The sequence below is a fragment of the Gorilla gorilla genome, chromosome 3, assembly GCF_029281585.2.
Source record: "Gorilla gorilla gorilla isolate KB3781 chromosome 3, NHGRI_mGorGor1-v2.1_pri, whole genome shotgun sequence".
Taxonomy (NCBI): Eukaryota; Metazoa; Chordata; class Mammalia; order Primates; family Hominidae; genus Gorilla; species Gorilla gorilla.
Window position 1 is genome coordinate 60,378,756 of NC_073227.2, and position 20,937 is coordinate 60,399,692.

General features: G+C 36.8%; 1 long non-coding RNA gene across 1 annotated transcript in view; it reads right to left on the reverse strand.

The window, feature by feature from the left end:
- LOC129533048 (uncharacterized) overlaps positions 1-20,937 on the reverse strand; it is a 157,353-nt gene that overhangs the window by 121,494 nt on the left and 14,922 nt on the right. The window contains exon 2 of the long non-coding RNA XR_008679061.2: positions 5,559-5,679. This is a non-coding gene — a long non-coding RNA (uncharacterized lncRNA). The remainder of the gene's footprint in view (positions 1-5,558; positions 5,680-20,937) is intronic.

Below are 20,937 nucleotides of genomic sequence, written 5' to 3' on the forward strand. Positions count from 1 at the left end.
TTACACTCTATCTCTATGACTTCAATTGTTTTCATTTTTAAGTACCCACGTATGAATCAGAACATGGAAAATTTGTCTTTCTGTGCCTGGCTTATTTCACTTCACAGTTCTATCCATGTTGCTGCAAATGACAAGGTTTCCTTCTTTTCTATTGCTGAATAATATTCTATTGTGTTTACGTACCACATTGCTTTATCTATTCTTGGTTGAGAAACACCTAGGTTGATTCCAAATCTTTTCTAGTGTGAATCATGCTGCAAAAATAACAGGAGTGCAAATATCTCTTTGATACACTGATTTCTTTTCTTTGGGGTAGATCTAGCAGTGGAATTACTGGATCATATGGTAGTTTCATTTTTATTTTTTTGAGAAACATCCATACTCTTCTACATAGTGATTATACTAATTTACATTTCCACCAACAGTGTATAAGGGTTCCCCTTTCTCTACATTCTCACCAGCATTCATTATTGCTGGTCTTTTGGATGCAAGCCCTTTTAACTTGGGTGAGATGCTGTCTCATTGTAGTTTTGATTGGCATTTATCTGATGATTAATGATAGTAAGCACTTTCCCAAATACCTGTTGGCCATTTGCATGTCTTGTTTTTAAAAATGTACTTTCAGATTATTTGCCTATTTAAAAAATGCATTATCAGATTTTTTCCTATTGATTTTTTAAATGTTTTAATATATTCTGGTTATTAATCCCTTGTCAGATAGAGGGTTCGCAATGGTTTTCTCCAATTCTGCGGGTTGTTTCTTAACTTTATTGATTATTTATTTTGCTGAGCAGAAGCTTTTTAATTTGATGTGATCTCATTTGTCCATTTTTGCTTTGGTTGCTTGTGTTCTTGGAGTATTACTCAAGAAACATTTGCCCAGGCCTGGTGCAGTGTCTCACACCAGTCATCCCAGCACTTAGTGAGCCCAAGACAGGAGAATTGCTTGAGGCAAGGAGTTTGAGACCATCCTGGGCAACACAGTGAGACCTCATCTATACAAATTTTTTTTTTAATTAGCTAGGTGTGGTGGCATGCTCCTATAGTCCTAGATACTTGGGAAGCTGAGGCAGGAGAATCACTTGTGTCCAGGAGTTTGAGGATGCAATGAGCTATGATGGCACCGCTGCAATCCAGCCTGGGCAACAGAGAAACACTCTGTTTCTATTAGAAATAATAATAATAATTTAAGTGAAGAAATAAATAAGTAAAATTAATCTTTTCTTGGACCCATGACATGAAGAGTTTCCCCAGGATATTCTTTTAGTAATTTCATAGTTTCAGTTTTTAGGTATAAGTCTCTAATCCATTTTGATTTGATTTTTTGTAAGATGACAGGAGACAAATGTCTAGTTTAATTCTTCTGCATATGGATATCCAGTTTTCCCAGCACTAATTATTGAAGAGACTATCCTTTCTCCCATTTATGTTCTTGGCACTGTTGTCAAAATGAGTTCCCCGTAGATGTATGGACTTATTTCTGGCTTCAATTTTCTGTTCCATTTGTCTATATGTCTGTTTTTATGCCAGTACCATGCTGTTTTGTTTATCATAACTCTATCATACAATTGGAAGTCAGATAATGTGATTCCTCCAGTTTTGTTGTTTTTGCTCAGGAACACTTTGGCTATTCTGAGTCTTTTGTAGTTCTATATAAATTTTAGATTTTTTTTATTTCTCTGAAGAATATCTTTGGCATTTTCGTAGGGATTACATTGAATCTATAGATTACTTTGGGTACTTATGGATATTTTAACACTATTGATTCTTCCAATTCATGAACATGGAAAGCCTTTTGACTTTTTGTGTCTTCTTCAATTTCTTTCAGTGTTATGCAGTTTTCATTATAGAAATCTTTCACATCTTTGGTTAAGTTAATTCCTAGGTATTTTATCTGTGTCTCTTGTCAATGGGATAACTTTTAAGTTTCTTTTTCAAATTGTTCACTGTTGGTATACAGAAATGTTACTGAGTTTTATGTTGATTTTGTGTCCTGTAACTTTACTGAATTTACAGAAATGCATTTAACTATGGCAAGTACTAGATAGAGGAAAACAATGTGAGGGTTAGAAAGTCTTTAATCTAGCCTGTGGGACAAGGGATAATGAGGAGGTACTATGCAAGTAGGAAAAACTGCATAGAAGAATTGAAATCCAAACTGAGTCTAATGCACAAATTAGATTTGGTGAGAGAAAATATAGAGTGTGGAGAGTCCACCAGCAAGGCTTGATCTACGATTTCTAGCAAGACATGAATCTGATTGGAAAATGGCAAGGTGTAAGCCAAAGGTAGGAATGTTTGATTTATTAATGTGATTCCAGGAAGCTAATATAGGATTTTATGTAAAAGCTGACATAATGTTGATTGTTTCAGTGATATTAGAATTTTTTCATTAAATAATTTATTAAAAGGAGATAATCCCAATAGGTGACAGGAGACTGGTTAGTAGATTATTGTAATAATGAAGATAAAAAGATGAAGCCTTATCTAAGATACTGGATTTTGAAATTGTACTTCGTTATGAACTTTTCAAATACCTGTATTTTTTACAATTGTTTAAGATGATGTTAACTTTTGATTATAAGTTTAAATCTATGCAACAGCTGTTGCTGGTCTATATCTACATCTCTATATAATATATATATATCTATGACAGCAAAGAAAGGGCCCAAAGTCATCATAGGCTGGTAATTTATTGCCTTTTAAATTATTTTAGCTAAAAAGGAGAATAATAATAAGGTATCAAATCTTTACATTTTTACTCTATACTCAATTGTTTTTCTGAGTAGGTCAGCCACCACGCCATAACATGGTTTCCTTCAGTGTTGCTATATGTGGTTTGAGGTTACGCACTGTAAGCTCCATAAGAGTTTCATCTGTTTTGTTCAAGTAAAACTTCTCATATTAGTTCCTATTACACAATACATGTTAAAATATATTGTTGAATGCATACATGAATACTAGAAGTAAAGAACCGAGACAGGAAGAACTGCTTTTTTTATAGGACTGTGTTTCCTATTGTTGTGTATCCAGATTGTAATCCAAATCCAAATGATAAATAACTTTATGAATTAATCAGTTATTTTTTCTTCTTCCTCTATTATTGGAGTGGAGAACTCAGTCATCAATATTACACTTAATCATATGTACGAATTACCCCTCCCAGGCTGTCATATGTATGTGATTTGCTTAGGTTGAAAATCAACAGGACGAATCTATCAAGTTACTGTTTTTTTCCTTTTGTTTTAAGATGGAGTCTCCCTCTGTCGACCAGGCTGGAGTGCAGTGCCACACGATCTCAGTTCACTGCAACCTCCACCTCACGGGTTCAAGTGATTTTCCTGCCACAACCTCTCAAGTAGCTGGGATTACTGGCGCCTACCACCACATCCCGCTAATTTTTGTATTTTTAGTAGAGACGGGGTCTCATCATGTTGGCCAGGCTGGTCTTGAACTCCTAACCTCAGGGGATCCACCTGCCTCAGCCTCCAAAAGTACTGGGATTACAGGCGTGAGCCACTGCACCTGACCAAGTTATTGTTCTTTCCAAGACTCTATTTCTGGTTTCAGATCTTGTGAAACATGAAAAAAAATTAAATCTAAAATGACAGGCCATCATTTATTTAGTGTGGCATTGAATGAGACCCTAAGAACACATTCTTCGTTTTATTCGGGACAGGGTCATTGTGCATGCAAAATAGTAATCTCTGTACACCAAGAAACAGAAAATCAAAAACATATCTACCATCCTTTTTCTACACCATTCTGCCCTTATGATAAAGTACTTATTAATAAAATAATAGTTACCATGAAATGAGTGCTGTGTGTTAGGTATGGTACATACATTATTTCACGAGTTCCCCAAAAATTGTCTGTAAAGTAAATGTTACAGATGTCATTTTATAGGCCAGGAGATGAAGCTTAGTGAATGAGATAATTCATTTTAGATCTCAACCTTAGTAAATGGCAGAGATACAATTCCAGGATTGTCTGACTTTAATGTCATCCTTTCACCACTGAAGAACAATATATGCTATTTCCAGAAACATCCCGAGATGTACTTTAAGTGCTATATGTCTTTCATATCTCTAGAATGCCAAATATGTTTTTGATATATTACACATTATATAAAGTATTGTATGGAAAGCATACAGTAACAATTTAAATCATTTTTGTCAGTTCACATATTGCCATTCTTTTAAAGACGTGAAACAAATTCTGTGAAAGGAAGGATTTTGATTTGACATATAATATCATTAAAAATTAGTAAATTTTATTTTTTACAGATGGTAAGAACTTTTACAAATACAGGTTATAGAAACAGGCACATCTCAAGTATTTTTCAAAAATTTTGTGACTAATGAAGTAAGCAAATAAGCAAATTATATTGTGCAAGATTTTCATTAATCCCTTTGAATCTATTATTTCACTTAATTCTCAAATATTTTAGTCTGGGCTTGATTTTCTCTCTTTCTAGATAATATTTATTCATGTATCAAATCAGAATTGCCTTACTTCCCGACAACATTCAATTCTAAGCATAGCCCTGTTTTCTTAAATCTTCCCCAAATCCCTTAACATAAACCAAATCCTGTACCCTCTTACTGGCATACACCTGAGTTCACCATGATGTGCATTATTCCTCACTGCAATTAGTGTAAATCCAGGCTTTTCAACTACAGATATATCCCCAGTGGTCTTTGGCCATTGATTTATGTAAAAAGTCAATCAAATATGATTGTTTTTAACTTGATACTAAATAACCAGCTTGATAGTTCTATTTTGTTGGTTTTTGACTCCTGTCATAATTTGTTTAGCCCTGTGAATATTCACTTTTTCGTTACAATAACCCTAGTTAGTAACTATTTTTCTTCCTCCTTCTTATCTTCTTTGAAATTTTCTTTTCAGAAATGGCAATAAAGTTTGTGTGTTAACTACGTGATTATTTCATAAAATATGTGTTTTAGTAATAAAATCCAATCCAATGTCATTTAACAAAATGTTTTATTAGCCAAAGCCCATCTAAGCTATTCTTTGATCAACTGTTTTCATCATCACTTTTGTAAATATTTTGAAAGAAAATAAGGCAGCTGAAGATAAAAGCCAGAGGCAGGGAATGTAGTGCTGATTTTGGGTTAATGGTGTCCTCAAGAGTTCCAGAAAGTGATTTTAAAATCCTGAGAACGAAAGGTTGGTGAGTCAGGTAGTGCCACACAAACCATTTTGTCCATGCTTTCTGACCCTACATGATTAGGGGTCATTCTCACATTTGTGATAAATCATATAGATTAATTTGACACAACACCCAGTATCTTTTATCTTCCTATGCACAGAGCTCCATTAATTGAAAAAAAAAAAAGTCAGAAAAAGCCCAGTAAGCAAAATAAAAACACCTTTTAGATTATTCTTATTATGATCTTTCAAATTTCAGAATAAGAATGAGAAAATCATTTATCTAAAATGCTGTTTATACCAAAATGAATTTGACTAAGGGCTATTTCTAAGAAGGGGCCTTTCTGCAACATTCTGGCACCTCTTAAAGCAATAAGAAAAGCTACCTTTATTTCTTGGCCAGTGGCAATATTTGGAGGGTGAGTTAATTTTCTTTAATTTTTCTTATAATTCTGCTTTGCCTACATCTCAGACCAAAAGCCGATTATATTTTCATCAACAATGGATCTAGAAGAAAAAGTAAAGTATTTTATGTCTGCAGTTTTCCTTTATATTCACATATTTAAAGTTTAATTTTGATATTTATTCAACTCAAAGTAATTGGATATTAAAGAACTATGCCAGCTATAAATTATTCTAACTGTAAATTATTTAAACAAATAATAAAAGAAAAGTTTTGTTTCATTTTCTTCATTATTACTCTATGATTGACTACTAAACCAACTTTTAAATATTTAAAATTAATTACAAGCTTTATCAACAAGTTCCTCTTATTTTCCATCCTACTGTCAGTCTTTTAAACAATAATTGTAGCTTTTTCAAAAGGTAATGTTTAAGAGAAGCGAGAAACACAAACTTGCAAATAGCTTTTCAGTAGTAATATTAAATGGTTAGGTTTATGAGAAATTTGAAATCAATGGCAAAAACAAACAGATAACATACAAAGTCTAAACTCTATCTAAACACAGAGTAGAGTGTGATAATTTTACCACCTTATTTATCAAATTCTTATACCAACACTCCATTCTCAACATTGGAGAGATCTAGATAAAAAATCAATAAACGACTATTGTAAACTGCACTATAGACCAGATGAAATTAACAGACATTTACAAGACATTTCATCCAGCAGCAAGAGAATACACATTCTTTTCATCACCACATGAAATCATCTCCAGACTAGACTATATGTTAGACAACAAAACATGTCTTTACAAATTTTTAAAAATCAAAATTATATCAAGTGTCTTTTCAGACTATGAAGAAATAAAACTAGAAATTAATAACAAGAATTTTGGAAACTGTATAAATACAAAACACACGGAAATTAAACATGCTCCAGGATGACCAATGGGTCAATGGAGAAATTAAGAAAGAAATTTAAAAATTTCTTAAGACAAATGAAAATAGAAATTTAACCTATCAAAATCTATGGGATACAGTAAAATCAGCACTAAGAGGGAATTTTACTCTAATATTACTCCATGTAACAAATAGTATAGCAATAATGTACCGATAAGTGCCTACATCAAAAAGTAGAAAGATTTCAAATAAAGAACCTAACAATTCTTAAGGAACAAGAAAAGCTAGAATGAACCAAACCCAAAATTAGCAGAAGAAAACAAATAACAAAATCCAGAGCAGAAATAATTGAAATAGAGATTTAAAAATATAAAAGATCAAAAAAATTAAAAAGTTGGTGATTTAAAATAATTAAATCAACAAATGATTAGCTAGACTAAGAAATAAAGAAAGGACTCAAATAACTAAAACTGAAAAAAAAAGAGACTTTACAAGTGAAACCACAAAGATACAACAGATCATTAAAAACTAATATGAATGACTATAGGCCAACAAATAGGAAAACTAGAGAAAATGGATGCATGCCTGGACACATACAACCTACCAAGATTGAATCAGGAAGAAACAGAAAAGTTGAAAAAAAACAATAACAAGTAACAAAATTGAACTGATAATAAAATGTTTACCTTTCAGTATTTTTTTAACTTTTATTTTAGATTCAGGGGTACATTTGCAGATTTGTTACACAGGTAAATTGCATGTCTCAGGAATTTGGTGTGCAGATTAATTCATTAGCCAGGTAATATGCATAGTACCTGAAAGGTAGCTTTTCAATCCTCACACTCCTCTCATCTTCCATCATCAAATAGGACCTAGTGGCTATGATTCCCTTCTCTGTGTCCTTATGTACTCAACATTCAGCTCCTACTTAAAAGTGAGAACATGTGGTATTATTTTTTCTGTTTCTGTTTTATTTTGCTTAAGATAATGGCCTCCAGTTCCTTCCATGTTGTTTCAAAAGACATAATGTCATTCTTATTTATGGCTGTAGAGCATTCCCTGGTGTATATGTACCACATTTTCTTTATCCAGTCTACCATTGAAGGGCATTTATGCTGATTCTATGTATTTGCCATTGTGAATACTGCCACAATGAACACATGCATGCCTATGTCTTTAAGGCACATTTTTTTTTTTTTTAAACTTTAAGTTCCGGGATACAAGTGCAGAACGTGTAAGTTTGTTACAAAGATATATGTGTGCCATGGTGGTTTGCTGCACCTATCAACCTGTCATCTAGGTTTTAAGCCCCACATCAATTAGCTATTTGTCCTAATGCTCTCCCTCTTCTCGACCCGCACCCCCAAACTGGCCCCGGTGTGTGTGTTTTTCCCTTCCCTGTGTTCAGGTGTTCTCATTGTTTAACTCTCAGTTATGAGTAAGAACACACAGTATTTGCTTTTCTGTTCCTGTGTTAGTTTGCTGAGGATGATGGCTTCCAGCTTCATCCATGTCCCTGAAAAGGAAATGATCTCATCCTCTTTATGGCTGCATAATATTTCATGGTGTATATGTACCACATTTTCTTTACCCAGTCTATCATAGATGGGCATTTGGATTGGTTCCATGTCTTTCCTATTGTAAATAGTGCTGCAATAAACATACATATATGTGTGTCTCTAGAATGGAATGATTTATATTCCCTTGGGTATATACCCAGTAATGGGATTTCTGGGTCAAATAGTATTTCTGGTTCTAGATCCTTGAGAAATCGCCACACTGCCTTCCACAATGATTGAACTAATTTACATTCCTGCCAACAGGGTAAAAGCTTTCCTATTTCTCCACAGCCTCGCAAGCATCTAGTGTTTCTTAACTTCTTAATAATCACCATTCTGACTGGCATGAGATGGTATCTCATTGTGGTTTTGATTTGCCTTTTTCTCATGATCAGTGATATGTTGAGCCTTTTTTCAGATGTTTATTGTTCGTCGCATAAATGTCTTCTTTTTAGAAGTGTCTGTTCATATCCTTTGCCCACCTTTTAATTGTTTGTTTGTTTCTTGTAAGTTTGTTTAAGTTCCTTGTAGATTCTGGATATTAGATCTTTGTCAGATGGGTAGATTGCAAAATTTTTCTCCCATTTTGTAGGTTGCCTGTTCATTCTGCTGATAGTTTCTTTTGCTGTGCAGAAGCTCTTTAATTAGATCCCATTTGTCAGTTTTGGGTTTTGTTGCAATTGCTTTTGACGTTTTCGTCATGAAGTATTTGCCCATGCATATGTCCTGAATGGTATTTCCTGGGTTTTCTTCTAGAGTTTTTATGGTTTTGGGTTTTACATTTAAGTCTTTACTCCATCTTGAGTTAACTTTTGCATAAGGTGTAAGGAAAGAGTCCAGTTTCAGTTTTTAGCATATTGCTAGCCAGTTTTCCCAGCACCATTTATTAAGTAGGTAATTCTTTCCCCATTGCTTCTTTTTGTCCAGTTTGTTTAAGATCAGATGCCTGTAGATATGTGGTGTTATTTCTGAGGTTTCTATTCTTTTCCATTGGTCCATATGTCTGTTTTGGTGCCAGTACCATGCTGTTTTGGTTACTGTAGCCTTGTAGTATAATTTGAAGTCAGGTAGCATGGCGCCTTCAGCTGTGTTTTTCTTGCTTAGGATTGTCTTGGCTATATGAGCTCTTTTTTTGGTTCTATATGAAATTGAAAGTAGTTCTTTTCTAATTCTGTGAATAATGTCAATAATGTTTGATGGGAATAGCATTGAATCTAAAAATTACTTTGGGCAGTATGGCCATTTTCACAATATTCAATCTTCCTGTCCATGAGGATGGAATTTTTTTTCATTTGTTTATGTCCTCTCTTATTTCCTTGAGCAGTGGTTTGTAGTTCTCCTTGAAGAGATCCTTTGCATCCCTTGTTAGCTGTATTTCTAGGTATTTTATTATTTGTAGCAATTGTGAATAGGAGTTCATTCATGATTTGGATCATTGCTTGTCTACTGTTTATGTACAGGAATGTTTATTTTCCTTTGGTTATATATCTGACAATGGATAACTGAGTCAAATGGCAATTCTGTTTTAAGTTATTTGAGAAAATGCCAAACTACTTTCCACAAGGGCTGAACTAATTTACATTCCCACCAGCAATGCATAAGCAGACCTTTTATAACGTCTCCAGTATCTGTTTTTTTTTTTTTTAATGGCCATTCTGAATGGTGTGAGACAGTATCTCATTGTGGTTTTGATTTGCATGTTTCTAATGACTAGTGATGTTGACTATTTTTTCCTATGCTTCTTGGCCACATCTTTTTCTTTAAAAAAGTGTCTATTCATGTCCTTTGCCCATTTTTTAAGGGAAGTGTTTGTTTTTCATAGATGCTGGATGTTAAACTGATATGCTTTGGCTCTGTCCCCCCACCCAAATCTCTCCTGGAATTGTAAGAGTCCCCACATATCAAGGTCAGAACCTTGTGGAGATAATTGAATTGTGGGGGCAGTTTCCCCCATGCCATTCTCATGATAGTGAGATCTCACAAGATCAGATGGTTTTATAAGGGACTACTTTTTTCACTTGGCACACATTCTCCTTCCTACCACCCTGCAAAGAGGTGCCTTCCACCATTATTGTAAGTTTCCTAAGGCCTCCCCACAATGCGAAACAGTGAGTCAATTAAACCTCTTTATAATTACCCAGTCTCAGATATGTCTTATTAGTAGTGTGAGAACAGACTCATACAATAAATTGGTGCTAGGAGAGTGGAGCACTGCTACAAGGAAACCCAAAAATGTGGAAGCAACTTTGGAACTGAGTAACAGACAGAGTTTGGAACAATTTAGAGGGCTCAGAAGAAGACAGGAAAATGTGGGAGAGTTTGGAACTTCCTAGATACTTGTTAAGTGGCTTTGACCAAAATGCTGACAACAATATGGACAATGATGTCCAGGCTGAGGTGGTCTCAGATGGAGATGAGGAACTTGTTGGAAACTGGAGCAAAGGTGACTCTTCCTATGCTTTAAACAAAGAGACTGGTGGTATTTTGCCCCAGCCCTAGAGATCTGTGAAACAGTGAACTTGAGAGAGATGATTTATGTTTTCTGGAAGAAAAAATTTCTAAGTGCCAAAGCATTCTAGAGAAAGCACAGTATAAAAGTTTGGAAAATTTGCGCCTGACAATATGATACAAAAGAAAAACCCATTTTCTGGGAGAAATTCTGGCTCCTGAACAAATTTGCGTAAGTAACGAGGAGCCAAATGTTAATCACCAACATGATAAGAAAAATGTCTCCAGGGCATGTCAGAGACCTTCATGGCAGCCCCTCCCATCACAGGCCTGGAGTCTTAGGATGGAAAAGTGGTTTTGTGGGCTGGGCCCATGGCCCGCCTGCTCTGTGCAGCCTTGGAACACAGTGCCCTGCATCCCAGATGCTTCAGCTCTAGCTGTGGCTAAATGGGGCCAATGAACATCTCTGGCTTTTGCTTCAGAGATTGCAAGTCCCAAGCCTTGGTGGCTTACATGTGTGTTAGGTCTGCAGGTGCACAATAGTCAAGAATGAGGTTGAGGAACCTCCACCTAGATTCCTGAGGATGTATGGAAACACCTGGTTGTACAGGCAGAAGTTTGCTGCAGTGATGAAGCCCTCATGGGGAACCTATGCTATGCCAGTGAGGAAGGGAATTGTGGGGTCAAAGCCCCCACACTGAGTTCCTGCTGGGGCACTGCCTAGTGGAACTGTGAAAAGAAGGCCACTGTCCTCCGGATCCCAGATGGTAGATATGATAGCTTGCAGCACAGAGCCTGAAAAAGCCACAGACACTCAATGCCAGCCATGAAATCAGTCAGGAGAGGGGCTGTAGACTGCAAAGCCGCAAGGGTGGAGCAACCCAAGGCCATGGGAGCCTACCCCTTGCATCAAGATTATCTACATGTGAGACATGGAGTCAAAGGAGATAATTTTGGTACTTTAAGGTTTAATGACTGCTTTACTGGACTTTGGACTTGCATGGGGCCCGTGACCCCTTTGTTTTGGCTAATTTCTCCTATTTGGAATAAATGTATTTACCCAATGCCTCCACCCTCATTGTATCTAGGAAGTAACCGGCTTTTGATTTCACAGGCTCAGAGGTGGAAGGGATTTGCCTAGTCTCAGATGAGACTCTGGACTTGAACTTTTGGGTTAATGAGTTAAGACTTTGGGGGATTATTGGAAGGGCAAGATGTGTTTTGAAATGTGAGGACATGAGATTTGGGAGGTGGCAGGGGCAGAATAATATGGTATTTCTTTGTGTCCCCACCCAAATCTCACCTTCAATTGTAATAATCCCCACATGTTAAGGGCAGGACCAGTGGAGATAATTAAATAATGGGGGCCATTTCCCTCATGCTGTTCTCATGATACTGAGTGAGTTCTCACAAGATCTGATGGCTTTATAAGGGGCTTCTCCCTTTGCTTGGCACTCATTCTCCCTTCTACCATCCTGTGAGGAGGTACCTTCCCCAAAGATTGTAAGTTTCCTGAGGCTTCCCCAGTAAGGTGGAACCATGAGTCAATTAAACCTCTTTTCTTTATAAATTATCCAGTCTTGCATATATCTTTATTAGCAGCATTAGAGTGGGGATTAGTACATAGACCTTTGTCTGATGCATAGTTTGCAAATTTATTCTCCCATTCTGTAGGTTGTCGTGTACTCAGTTGATAGTTTCACTTGCTGTGGAGAGGTTCTTTTGTTTAATTAGGTCTCATAGGTCAATTTTTGTTTTTGTTTCAATTTCTTTTGGCTTATTTGTCATGAAGTCTTTGCCAGGTCCTATGACCAGAATGGTATTTTCTAGGTTATCTTCCAAGGTTTTTATAGTTTTTGGTTTAGATTGAAGTTTTTAATCAATATTGAGTTAATTTTTGTGTATGGTGTAAGGGAACGGTCCAGTTTTTATCTTCCGCATATGACTAGTCAGTTATGCCAACATTATTTATTGAATTGGGATTCCTTTCCTCATTGCTTGTTTTAGTTAATTTTCTTGATGATCAGATGGCTGTAGGAGTATGGCATTATTTCTGGGCTCTCTATTCTGTTCCATTGGTCTATGTGTCTGTTTTCATATCAGTACCATGATGTTTTGGTTACTGTAGCCATGTAGTATAATTTGAGGCTGGGTAGTGTGATGACTTCAGCATTGTTCTTTTTGCTTAGAATTGTTTTGGGTATTCAGATTGTTTTTGATTCCATATGAATTTTAAAATAGATTTTCTAAATCTATGAAAAATGCCACTGGTAGTATGATGGGATTAGCACTGAATATGTAAATTGCTTAGGCCTTGTGGCCATTTTCAACAATATTAATTTTTACTATCCATAAGCATAAAAAGTTTTTCAATTTGTTTTTGTCATCTCTGATTTCTTTAAGCAGTGTTTTGTAATTCTCTTTACAGGGGTCTTTCACCCACATGATTAGCTCTATTCCTACGTATTTTATTCTTTTTGTGGCTATTGTAAATGAGATTGTGTTTCTTATTTGCTTTCAGCTTGGATGTTGTTGATGTATAGGAATGCTACTGACTTCAGTACATTGATTTGCGTCCTGAAGGTTTGTTGGAGTTGTGATACATCAAGGAGCTTTTGAGAAGGGACTATGGAGTTTTCTAGGTATAATCATATTGTCTGCAAATAACAATAGTTTGACTTTTTCTTTTGCTATTTGGATGACTTTTATTTCTTTTTCTTGCCTGAATGACACACTTAAGTAGGTAGACCAGTGGCATTATACAGCAACCACACAAACAAATCTGTATAATAACCAGCTAACAACATGATGAGAGGATCATATGCATACATATCCATATGAACATTGAATGTAAATGGGCTAAATGCCCCAATCAAAAGGCAGAGAGTGTAAAGTTGAATAAAGAAGCAAAACTCAATGGTATATTGTCTTCAAGAGACCCATCGGCCATGCATTGGCACCCATAGGCTCAAAGTAAAGGAATAGAGAAAAATCTACCGAACAATATAAAACAGAAAAAGCAGGGGTTGCTATTCTAATTTCAGACAAAACAGACTTTGAAACAACAAAGATCTAAAAAGACAAAGAAGGGCATTACATTATGGTAAAGAGTTCAATTCAACAAGAAGATCTAACTGTCCTGAATATATATGCACCCAAAACAGGAGCACCTGGATTAATAAAGCAAGTTCTTAGAGACCTATGAAGAGATTCAGATAACCACACAATAATAGTGGGAGATTTTAACAACCTATTGGCAGTAGTAGACAGATCATCAAGGCAGAAAACTAACCAAGATATTCAAAACCTTAACAATTGGGGAAATGGACCTAATAAACACTTACACAATTCTCCACCCCAAAACAACAGAATATATACTCTTCTCAGCTGCATATGACACATACTCTACAATCAATCACGCAATAGGACATAAAATAATCTTTAGAAAATTCAAGAAAAACTGAAATCATACCAACCACAGTCTCAGACTACAATGCAATAAAAACAGAAATCAAAGTTAAGAAAAAAAAATATCATGAAATAGAAAAGAGCAACCTGCTTCTTAATGATTTCTGGATAAAATAATGAAATTAAGGCAGAAATTAATAAATTCTTTGAAATGATTGTGAAAAAAGATACAACATACGAGAATCTCTGGGACACAGCCAAATTATTATTATGAGAAAAATTTAGAGCATAGCATGCTCCTACGCCCACGGAGTCTCGCTAATTGCTAGCACAGCAGTCTGAGATCAAACTTCAAGGCAGCAGCGAGGCTGGGGGAGGGGCTCCCGCCATTGCCCAGGCTTGCTTAGGTAAACAAATCAGCAGGGAAGCTCCAACTGGGTGGAGCCCACCACAGCTCAAGGAGGCCTGCCTGCCTCTGTAGGCTCCACCTCTGGGGGCAGGGCACAGACAAACAAAAAGACAGCAGTAACCTCTGCAGACTTAAATGTCCCTGTCTGACAGCTTTGAAGAGAGCAGTGGTTCTCCCAGCACGCAGCTGGAGATCTGAGAACCGGCAGACTGCCTCCTCAAGTGGGTCCCTGACCCCTGACCCCTGAGCAGCCTAACTGGGAGGCACCCCCCAGCAGGGGCACACTGACACCTCACACAGCAGGGTATTCAAACAGACCTGCAGCTGAGGGTCCTGTCTGTTAGAGGGAAAACTAACAAACAGAAAGGACATCCACACCGTAAACTCATCTGCACATCACCATCATCAAAGACCAAAAGTAGATAAAACCACAAAGATGGGCTAAAAACAGAACAGAAAAACTGGAAACTCTAAAACGCAGAGCGTCTCTCCTCCTCCAAAGGAACGCAGTTCCTCACCAGCAACGGAACAAAGCTGGATGGAGAATGACTTTGACGAGCTGAGAGAAGAAGGCTTCAGACTATCAAATTACTTTGAGCTACGGGAGGACATTCAAACCAAAGGCAAAGAAGTTGAAAACTTTGAAAAAAATCTAGAAGAATGTATAACTAGAAAAAAAAATACAGAGAAGTGCTTAAAGGAGCTGATGGAGCTGAAAACCAAGGCTCGAGAACTACGTGAAGAATGCACAAGCCTCAGGAGCCAATGCGATCAACTGGAAGAAAGGGTATCCGCAATGGAAGATGAAATGAATGAAATGAAGCGAGAAGGGAAGTTTAGAGAAAAAGGAATAAAAAGAAATGAGCAAAGCCTCCAAGAAATATGGGACTATGTGAAAAGACCAAATCTACGTCTGATTGGTGTACCTGAAAGTGATGGGGAGAATGGAACCAAGTTGGAAAACACTCTGCAGGATATTATCCAGGAGAACTTCCCCAATCTAGCAAGGCAGGCCAACGTTCAGATTCAGGAAATACAGAGAACGCCACAAAGATACTCCTCGAGAAGAGCAACTCCAAGACACATAATTGTCAGATTCACCAAAGTTGAAATAAAGGAAAAAATGTTAAGGGCAGCCAGAGAGAAAGGTCGGGTTACTCTCAAAGGGAAGCCCATCAGACTAACAGTGGATCTCTCGGCAGAAACCCTACAAGCCAGAAGAGAGTGGGGTCCAATATTCAACATTCTTAAAGAAAAGAATTTTCAACCCGGAATTTCATATCCAGACAAACTAAGCTTCATAAGTGAAGGAGAAATAAAATACTTTACAGACAAGCAAATGCTGAGAGATTTTGTCACCACCAGGCCTGCCCTAAAAGAGCTCCTGAAGGAAGCACTAAACATGGAAAGGAACAACTGGTACCAGCCACTGCAAAATCATGCCAAAATATAAAGACCATCGAGACTAGGAAGAAACTGCATCAACTAACCAGCAAAAGAAGCAGCTAACATCATAATGACAGGATCAGATTCACACATAACAATATTAACTTTAAATGTAAATGGACTAAATGCTCCAATTAAAAGACACAGACTGGCAAATTGGATAAAGAGTCAAGACCCATCAGTGTGCTGTATTCAGGAAACCCATCTCACGTGCAGAGACACACATAGGCTCAAAATAAAAGGATGGAGGAAGATCTACCAAGCAAATGGAAAACAAAAAAAGGCAGGGGTTGCAATCCTAGTCTCTGATAAAACAGACTTTAAACCAACAAAGATCAAAAGAGACAAAGAAGGCCACTACATAATGGTAAAGGGATCAATTCAACAAGAAGAGCTAACTATCCTAAATAGATATGCACCCAATAAAGGAGCACCCAGATTCATAAAGCAAGTCCTGAGTGACCTACAAAGAGACTTAGACTCCCACACATTAACAATGGGAGACTTTAACACTCCACTGTCAACATTAGACAGATCAACGAGACAGAAAGTCAACAAGGATACCCAGGAATTGAACTCAGCTCTGCACCAAGTGGACCTAATAGACATCTACAGAACTCTCCACCCCAAATCAACAGAATATACATATTTTTCAGCATCACACCACACCTATTCCAAAATTGACCACATACTTGGAAGTAAAGCTCTCCTCAGCAAATGTAAAAGAACAGAAATTATAACAAACTATCTCTCAGACCACAGTGCAATCAAACTAGAACTCAGGATTACGAATCTCACTCAAAGCCGCTCAACTACATGGAAACTGAACAACCTGCTCCTGAATGACTACTGGGTACATAATGAAATGAAGGCAGAAATCAAGATGTTCTTTGAAACCAACGAGAACAAAGACACAACATACCAGAATCTCTGGGACACATTCAAAGCAGTGTGTAGAGGGAAATTTATAGCACTAAATGCCCATAAGAGAAAGCAGGAAAGATCCAAAATTGACATCCTAACATCACAATTAAAAGAACTAGAAAAGCAAGAGCAAACACATTCAAAAGCTACCAGAAGGCAACAAATAACTAAAATCAGAGCAGAACTGAAGGAAATAGAGACACAAAAAACCCTTCAAAAAATCAATGAATCCAGGAGCTGGTTTTTTGAAAGGATCAATAAAATTGATAGACCGCTAGTGAGACTAATAAAGAAAAAAAGAGAGAAGAATCAAATAGATGCAATAAAAAATGATAAAGGGGATATCACCACTGATCCCACAGAAATACAAACTACTATCAGAGAATACTACAAATACCTCTACGCAAATAAACTAGAAAATCTAGAAGAAATGGATAAATTCCTCAACACATACACTCTCCCAAGACTAAACCAGGAAGAAGTTGAATCTCTGAATAGACCAATAACAGGATCTGAAATCGTGGCAATAATCAATAGTTTACCAACCAAAAAGAGTCCAGGACAGATGGATTCACAGCCGAATTCTACCAGAGGTACAAGGAGGAACTGGTACCATTCCTTCTGAAACTATTCCAATCAATAGAAAAAGAGGGAATCCTCCCTAACTCATTTTATGAGGCCAGCATCATTCTGATACCAAAGCCGGGCAGAGACACAACCAAAAAAGAGAATTTTAGACCAATATCCTTGATGAATATTGATGCAAAAATCCTCAATAAAATACTGTCAAACCGAATCCAGCAGCACATCAAAAAGCTTATCCACCATGATCAAGTGGGCTTCATCCCTGGGATGCAAGGCTGGTTCAATATACGCAAATCAATAAATGTAATCCAGCATCTAAACAGAGCCAAAGACAAAAACCACATGATTATCTCAATAGATGCAGAAAAAGCCTTTGACAAAATTCAACAACCCTTCATGCTAAAAACTCTCAATAAATTAGGTATTGATGGGACGTATTTCAAAATAATAAGAGCTATCTATGACAAACCCACAGCCAATATCATACTGAATGGGCAAAAACTGGAAGCATTCCCTTTGAAAACTGGCACAAGACAGGGATGCCCTCTCTCACCACTTCTATTCAACATAGTGTTGGAAGTTCTGGCCAGGGCAATTAGGCAGGAGAAGGAAATAAAGGGTATTCAATTAGGAAAAGAGGAAGTCAAATTGTCCCTGTTTGCAGATGACATGATTGTATATCTAGAAAACCCCGTTGTCTCAGCCCAAAATCTCCTTAAGCTCATAAGCAACTTCAGCAAAGTCTCAGGATACAAAATCTATGTACAAAAATCACAATCATTGTTATACACCAACAACAGACAAACAGAGAGCCAAATCATGAGTGAACTCCCATTCACAATTGCTTCAAAGAGAATAAAATACCTAGGAATCCAACTTACAAGGGATGTGAAGGACCTCTTCAAGGAGAACTACAAACCACTGCTCAAGGAAATAAAAGAGGATACAAACAAATGGAAGAACATTCCATGCTCATGGGTAGGAAGAATCAATATTGTGAAAATGGCCATACTGCTCAAGGTAATTTACAGATTCAATGCCATCCCCATCAAGCTACCAATGCCTTTCTTCACAGAATTGGAAAAAACTACTTTAAAGTTCATATGGAACCAAAAAAGAGCCCGCATCACCAAGTCAATCCTAAGGCAAAAGGACAAAGCTGGAGGCATCACACTACCTGAATTCAAACTATACTACAAGGCTACAGTAACCAAAACAGCATGGTACTGGTACCAAAACAGAGATATAGATCAATGGAACAGAACAGAGCCCTCAGAAATAACGCCGCATATCTACAACTATCTGATCTTTGACAAACCTGAGAAAAACAAGCAATGGGGAAAGGATTCCCTATTTAATAAATGGTGCTGAGAAAACTGGCTAGCCATATGTAGAAAGCTGAAACTGGATCCCTTCCTTACACCTTATACAAAAATCAATTCAAGATGGATTAAAGATTTAAAGTTTAGACCTAAAACAATAAAAACCCTAGAAGAAATCCTAGGCTTTACCATTCAGGACATAGGCATGGGCAAGGACTTCATGTCTAAAACACCAAAAGCAATGGCAACAAAAGACAAAATTGACAAATGGGATCTAATTAAACTAAAGAGCTTCTGCACATCAAAAGAAACCACCATCAGAGTGAACAGGCAACCTACAAAATGGGAGAAAATTTTCACAACCTACTCATCTGACAAAGGGCTAATATCCAGAATCTACAATGAACTCCAACAAATTTACAAGAAAAAAACAAACAACCCCATCAAAAAGTGGTTGAAGGACATGAACAGACACTTCTCAAAAGAAGACATTTATGCAGCCAAAAAACACATGAAAAAATGCTCATCATCACTGGCCATCAGAAAAATGCAAATCAAAACCACTATGAGATACCATCTCACACCAGTTAGAATGGCAATCATTAAAAAGTCAGGAAACAACAGGTGCTGGAGAGGATGTGGAGAAATAGGAACACTTTTACACTGTTGGTGGGACTGTAAACTAGTTCAACCATTGTGGAAGTCAGTGTGGCGATTCCTCAGGGATCTAGAACTAGAAATACCATTTGACCCAGCCATCCCATTACTGGGTATATACCCAAAGGACTATAAATCATGCTGCTATAAAGACACATGCACACATATGTTTATTGCGGCATTATTCACAATAGCAAAGACTTGGAACCAACCCAAATGTCCAACAATGATAGACTGGATTAAGAAAATGTGGCACATATACACCATGGAATACTATGCAGCCATAAAAAATGATGAGTTCATGTCCTTTGTAGGGACATGGATGAAATTGGAAATCATCATTCTCAGTAAACTATCACAAGAACAAAAAACCAAACACCGCATATTCTCACTCATAGGTGGGAATTGAACAATGAGATCACATGGACACAGGAAGGGGAATATCACACTCTGGGGACTGTGGTGGGGTGGGGGGAAGGGGGAGGGATAGCATTGGGAGATATACCTAATGCTAGATGACGAGTTAGTGGGTGCAGCGCAACAGCATGGCACATGTATACATATGTAACTAACCTGCACAATGTGCACATGTACCCTAAAACTTAAAGTATAATAAAAAAAAATTAAATGGAACTATTTAAAAAAAAAAAGAAAGAAAATCCAAATAAACACATTCAGAAATGACAAAGGGGACAGTTGTCCCCACTGACCCCACAGTAATTCAAAAAGAAAAAGCCAGAGACTATTATGAACAGCTCTTTAAATAAAAGATATAAGAGCTATAAAAAAAAAACAGATAAATTCCTGGAAACATAAGTCTTCCCAGGATTCAACCAGGAAGAGATTGAATCCCTGAACAGATCAATAAGGATTTCTGAAATTGAATCAGTAATAAAACGCCTGCCAATCAGAAAAAGCCCAGGATCAGATGGATTCACAACAAAGTTCTACCAGATGTGTAAGGGAGTGCTGGTACCATTTCTTTGGAAACTACTGCAAAAAATTGAGGAGGAGGAAGTCTTTCCTAACTCATTCTATGAGGCCAGTGTCACTGTGGTGTGAAACCTGGCAGAGACAGAACAAAAAGAAGAAAAAAAAGAAAAAAACTTCAGGACAATATCCTTCATGAACATTGATGCAAAAATCCTCAACAAAATACTAACAAACTAAATCCAGCATCACATCAAAAAGCTTATCCACCATAATCATGTGGGCATCATTCATGGAATGCAAGGATGATTCAACATGTGCGAATCAATTAATGTTATTCACCACACAAACAAAACTGAAAACAAAAACCACATGACGATCTTAATAGATGCAAAAAGGACTTTCGATAAAATTCAACATCTCTTCATGTTAAAACCCCTCCAAAAACAAAACACTGAAGGAACATACTTCAAAATAATAAGAGTCATCTACTAAAAACCCACAGCCATCATCATACTGTATGAGCAAACCTGGAAGCATTCCCTTTCAGTAAATTTTTCAGTTCTCAACACTGTATTGTCAAATATAGGCACTATGTTGTACAACAGATAACTAAAATGTATTTATTCCATATAACTGTAAAATCATTAAATAATAACTTTCCATTCACCTTCCCTAAATTTCTGACAACCACCATTCTACTTCTTCTTATATTAGTTTGACTACATTAGATACCTCATAAAAGTGAAATCTTGCAGTATTTGTCACTCTGTGA